The sequence below is a fragment of the Arachis stenosperma genome, chromosome 4, assembly GCF_014773155.1.
Source record: "Arachis stenosperma cultivar V10309 chromosome 4, arast.V10309.gnm1.PFL2, whole genome shotgun sequence".
In the NCBI taxonomy this organism is placed as follows: domain Eukaryota; kingdom Viridiplantae; phylum Streptophyta; class Magnoliopsida; order Fabales; family Fabaceae; genus Arachis; species Arachis stenosperma.
In genome coordinates, this window is record NC_080380.1 from 63,850,083 (window position 1) to 63,856,446 (window position 6,364).

General features: G+C 37.3%; 1 non-coding gene across 1 annotated transcript; it reads right to left on the reverse strand.

Moving 5' to 3' along the window:
- Positions 1–4,595: 4,595 nt before the first annotated feature.
- On the reverse strand, positions 4,596–4,703 carry LOC130977994 (small nucleolar RNA R71). Its single transcript, XR_009085659.1, has one exon. It is a non-coding gene; the product is annotated as a small nucleolar RNA R71 (small nucleolar RNA).
- Positions 4,704–6,364: the final 1,661 nt, after the last annotated feature.

Below are 6,364 nucleotides of genomic sequence, written 5' to 3' on the forward strand. Positions count from 1 at the left end.
GGCATTGCCAACTCCAATAGCAAGTTGCCAACTTGTGTTAGCAACTCCAATACAAGATCTTGGCTCCAGGAAAAGAAGAGCATGTTACCAAGTTGAGTTAGCAACTCCAATACAAGATCATGGCTCCATAAAGAAGAGGAGCACGTTGCCAACTTGAGTTAGCAACTCCAATACAAGATTTTTGGCTCCATGAAGAAGAGGAGCACATTAGCAACTCAAGTTGCCAACTCCAATGTGAAATTCAAGCTCCAGGAGGACAATAAGCACGTTGGCAACTCAAGTTGCCAACTCCAACGTGAAATTCAAGCTCTAAGAGGATAACAAGCACGTTGGAAACTCAAGTTGCCAACTCCAATGTGAAATTCAAGCTCCTGGAAGATAACATGCACGTTGCCAACTTGAAGATCATGAAGGCGTGTCCACCAAAAATGCCTGCGATTCAGGCAGGCTGACCTTGTCTCTTTCAATGGAACATAACTTAAGCTACACATATCTAATTGAGGTGCTTTTAGTTGCATTGGAAAGCAGACATTCAGATCTTTCCAACGATGTATAATAGTCTATAGTGGGGCATGAAATTGAAGCCCAAATCATGGTCATCTTTAAGCCCTAAGAATAAGAACAAAGACTTGGACCTACAAGGAGCAGAAAAGCACGTTGCCAACTTGAGAAAGCAACGCCCTCACCAAGTCTCAGCCCAAGTGAATTAAGACACGCGTTGCCAACTTGCAAATACAAAGGCTTGTTGATGACCGAAATTCACTACCCATATATAATGAATCCGTTCTTTCGCAAGCGCACCAAATTGTCGTCAAGTAATAACCCACAATAGAGTGGGGTCGAATCCACAGAGATTAATAGACTAAGTAAACAATAGTTGATTGATTATTCTAGTTAGACTATTCAATTTTGAGTGATAAGCAACAAGAAATTTTAAATGACATGAAAGTAAAGGAAAAAAATAAAGTGCAAGAAAGTAAATGGCAAGGAAAGTAAAGTACAAGAAAGTAAAGTGCTGGAAATATAAAGTGCAGAAAATGTAAATAACCATAAAGTAAATAAAAGAAAGATAAAATAAATATTGGGATCAAGAGATATTGCATTCTTTTGGATTTATTGATTTCATCTCATCTTCAATCATGCAACTCATTGACCTCTTGGCAATTATAAGTGATTGAGTCCCAATCCCTTGGTAACCCAATCTCTCAAATCTTGATCAATAGCTAATTCCTTGGTCTAATTGCTCATGAGAAGAGATGAAGAATAGTCCATGATTATACCACACATCCTCATAGGTCCAAGTAATGGGTGGATTATATGTCACCATATCCAATCACCAAAACCCAGATTTTACTCATGTGTGACAAGGAATTTCAAGCATGGTTTTATGATTCCTCTTATAAGGTTCACATAAAACCCAAATATATTCAATCTCTTTCCCAAGATAATTGAATGCTAACATGAAGAACGAAAATCTCTCAAGTAAATCAAAGAGAGATGAAGAGAAGAATAAGACTAAAAATAACTTAATCCATTGAAAAACAATAGAGCAATATTTTCCAATGGAAAGAGTTAGTGATTCATAACTAAAATATTTACAAGAAAGAAAGTGGAAGAGGAGAGAAGTGTGACTGAGAAGAGGGAGTCCGAAGACCCCTCTCTAGAAAAACTATTGGTGCCCAAAAGATCTCCCAATTCTATGAAACTTAGGTCTTTATATAGGCTCTCATAAATTACAAACTTAAATGAAAGTGGAAGCAAATTACATTGAAATGAAAATGAAATATTCTAGATTCTTCTTGTGGCCATGATTGATTGATGAGTGTGGCTTGAGTGAGAGTTAGAGTGGGCTTGGTTGAAGGTCAGGAGCTGCAGGAAGAAGTTGAAGTGCCATGCCCACTTGAATTTGCTCTTTGGAGTATGACCCTCTTTGCCACGTTGAAAGTAGAGAGTTGTTTGGGCCTCAAATTGAATATCCACTATGAATTATTATATATTGTTAGAAAGCCCTGGATGTTTGCTTTCAAAAACTTTTAGAATCAACTCATTTGGACCTCTGTAGCTCAAGTTATACCCATTTGAAGGTGACTAGGTTAGTCTGTCAAGTAGCCCAGCGTGCCACGCCCACTTCTGGCGTGCCACGCCCCATATGTTGTGAAACTGGTGTGCCATGCTCTCAATGATGCACCAAAATCTCCTCTCTAGCCATTAGAACTGGTGTGCCATGCCCATAATTTCAAGTGGCACGCCCATTATGAAAATAAAGCTGGCGTGCGACACCTTCGATATCAAGTGGCATGCCCAGCTTATGCACCGAGCCTCCCATTCCGTGAGATCAGAGTCTTCGTGGTATAAGCTAGAATCCATTTTGCAACATTCTTGAGATCTGGAAAGTCTAAACCTTATCTGTGGTATTCCGAGTAGGATCTGGGATGGGATGATTGTGACGAGCTTCAAACTCACGAGTGTTGGGCATAGTGACATACGCAAAAGGATCAATGGATCCTATTCCGACATGATCGAGAATCGACAGATGATTAGATATGTTGTGACAGCGCATTTGGACCATTTTCAGTGAGAGGACGGGAGGTAACCATTGACAACGGTGAAACCCAACATACAGCTTGCCATGGGAAGGAGTAAGAATGATTGGATGAAAGCATTAGAAAAGCAGAGATTCAGAAGGAACACAGTATCTTCATGCGCTTATCTGAAATTCCCACTAATGAATTACATAAGTATCTCTATCTTTATTTTATGCTTTATTTATCTTTATATTTAAAAACCATTATAACCATTAGAATCTGCCTGACTGAGATTTACAAGATGACCATAGCTTGCTTTATACCAACAATCTCCGTGGGATCGACCCTTACTCACGTAAGGTTTATTACTTGGACGACCCAGTGCACTTGCTGGTTAGTTGTGCGAAGTTGTGAAGAATGTGTGTGAACCATAGTATTGTGCACCAAGTTTTTGGAGCCATTGCTAAGAATTGTTCAATTTGTGAAAAGTATGAGTCACAATTTTGCCTATCAAGTTTTTGGCACCGTTGCCGGGGATTGTTTGAGTTTGGACAACTGACGATTCATCTTGTTGCTTAGATTAGGTAATTTTCTTCTTGTTTTATTTTCAAAAAAAAAAGTTTTAAAAAATCTTTAAAATTTTTTCTTTTTTCATTTTTCAAAAAACAAATTTTCGAAAAATACAAAAAAAAATTTTAAATCAAAAAATGAAAAAATATTTTGTGTTTCTTGTTTGAGTCTAGAGTCAAGTTTTAAGTTTGGTGTCAATTGCATGTTTTTAAAATTTGTGCATTTTTTTTAAAAAATTCATGCATTACATTCTTTTGTTATTTTCGAAAATTTTTTAAAATTGATTTTCAAAATCTTTTTCTTATCTTTTCATGATTTTCAAAAACTTTACTAACAATTAATCTGATTGATTCAAATTTGAAGTTTGTTACTTTCTTGTTAAGAAAAGTTCAATCTTTAATTTTTAGAATCATATCTTTTAGTTTCTTGTTAGTCAAGTCATCAAGTTTAAAAATCAAATCTTTTTCAATCATATCTTTTCAAATCATATCTTTTTCAAAATCAATTTCAAAATCTTTTCTAATTTCTTATCTTTTCAAAATTGATTTTCAAATCTTTTTCAACTAACTAATTGACTTTTTGTTTGTTTCTTATCTTTTTCAAAACCACCTAACTACTTTTTTCTCTCTAATTTTCAAAAATTCCTTCCTCTTTTTCAAAATTTTTTTAATTAACTAATTGTTTCAAATTTTAATTTTAATTTTATTTCTTCTCTTAATTTTCAAAAATCACTAACTATTTTTCAAAAACAATTTTCGAAATTCTCTCCCTCTCATCTTCTTCTATTTATTTATTCAATTACTAACATTTCTGTTCATCTAAAAATTTGAACCCTCTCTTCCCCTTTTTTGTTCGAATTTTTCCCCTCCTTTTTCTATTCTTTTCTTCTTCTACTCACATAAAGGAATCTCTATACTGTGATATAGAGGATTCCTCTTTCTTTTCTGTTTTCTTCTTTTTCATATGAGCAGGAGCAAGGACAAGGACATTCTTGTTGAAGCAGATCCTGAACCTGAAAAGACTCTGAAGAAGAAGCTAAGAGAAGCTAAAGCACAACAATCCAGAGAAAATCTTATAGAGAATCTCAAAAAAGAAGACATGGCCAAACCCAATAACAATGGTGGAGGCGCAAGGAAGATGCTTGGTGATTATACTACACCTACTTCCAATTTTTATGGAAGAAGCATCTCAATCCCTGCCATTGGAGCAAACAATTTTGACCTGAAGCCTCAACTAGTTACTCTAATGCAATAGAACTGCAAGTTTCATGGACTTCGATTAGAAGATCCCTATCAGTTTTTAACTGAGTTCTTGCAGATTTGTGATACTGTTAAGACTAATGGAGTAGATCCTGAAGTCTACAGGCTCATGCTTTTCCCTTTTGCTGTAAGAGATAGAGCTAGAACATGGGTGGACTCACAACCTAAAGATAGCTTGGACTCTTGGGATAAGCTAGTCACGGCCTTCTTGGCCAAGTTCTTTCCTCCTCAAAAGCTGAGCAAGCTTAGAGTGGATGTTCAGACCTTCAGGAAAAAAGATGGTGAATCCTTCTATGAAGCTTGGGAAAGATACAAGCAGTTGACCAAAAAGTGTCCTTTTGACATGCTTTCAGAATGGACTATTTTGGATATATTCTATGATGGTCTATCTGAGTTCTCTAAGATGTCACTGGACTATTCTGCAGGTGGATCCATTCACCTAAAGAAAATGCCTGCAGAAGCTCAAGAACTCATTTACATGGTTGCAAATAACCAATTCATGTACACCTCTAAGAGGAACCCTGTGAGTAATGGGACGCCTCAGAGGAAGGGAGTTCTTGAAATTGATGCTTTGAATTCCAAATTGGCTTAGAATAAAATATTGACTCAGCAAGTCAACATGATTTCTCAGAGTCTGAATGGATTGCAAAATGCATCCAACAGTACTAAAGAAGCATCTTCTGAAGAATAAGCTTATGATCATGAGAACCCTGCAACAGCAGAGGTGAATTACATGGGTGAAGCCTATGGAAACACCTATAATCCCTCATGGAGAAATCATCCAAATTTCTCATGGAAGGGTCAACAAAAGCCTCAACAAGGCTTTAATAATGGTGGAAGAAACAGGTTTAGCAATAGCAAGCCTTTTCCATCATCTTCTCAGCAACAGACAGAGAATTCTGAGCAGAGCCCCTCTAGCTTATCAAACATAGTCTCTGATCTATCTAAGGCCACTTTAAGTTTCATGAATGAAACAAGGTCCTCCATTAGGAACTTGGAGGCACAAGTGGGTCAGCTGAGTAAGAAAATCACTAAAACTCCTCCTAGTACTCTCCCAAGCAATACAGAAGAGAATCCAAAAAGAGAGTGCAAGGCCATTGATATAATCAAAATGGCCGAATCCAAAGAGGAAGGGTAGGACGTGAATCCCAATGAGGAAGACCTCATGGGACGTCCTCTAGACAGAAAGGAGTTTCCTATTGAGAACCTAAAGGAATCTGAGTCTCATATAGAGACCATAGAGATTCCATTAAACTTCCTTCTACCATTCATGAGCTCTGAAAACTATTCTTCCTCTGAAGAGGATGAAGATGTAACTGAAGAACAAGTTGCTCAATATCTAGGAGTCATCATGAAACTGAATGCCAAGTTGTTTGGTAATGAGACTTGGGAAGATGAACCTCTCTTACTCATTAGTGAACTAAATACATGGGTTCAGTAAACTCTGCCTCAAAAGAAACAAGATCCTGGTAAATTCTTAATACCCTATACCATAGGCACCATGACCCTTTAAGTAGGCTCTGTGTGACCTGGGGTCAGGTATAAATCTTTTGCAACTCTCTGTAATGGAGATACTGGGGATCTTTGAGGTACAAGCTGCAAGAATCTCATTAGAGATGGCATACAATTCAATAAAACAAGCTTATGGATTGGTAGAGGACGTGTTAGTAAATGTTAAAGGCCTTTACATCCCTGCTGATTTCATAATCCTTGACACTGGGAAGGATGAGGATGAATGCATCATCCTTGGAAGACCCTTCCTAGCCACAGCAGGAGCTGTGATTGATGTTGACAGAGGAGAGCTAGTCCTTCAATTGAATGGGGACTACCTTTTGTTTAAAGCTCAAGTATCTTCCTCTGCAACTATGGAGAGGAAGCATGAAAAGCTTCTCTTAATACAGTGTCAAACAAAGCCCCCACAATCAAACTCTAAGTTTGGTGTTGGGAGGCCACAACCAAACTCTAAGTTTGGTGTTGAACCCCCAAATTCAAACTCTAAGTTTGGTGTTG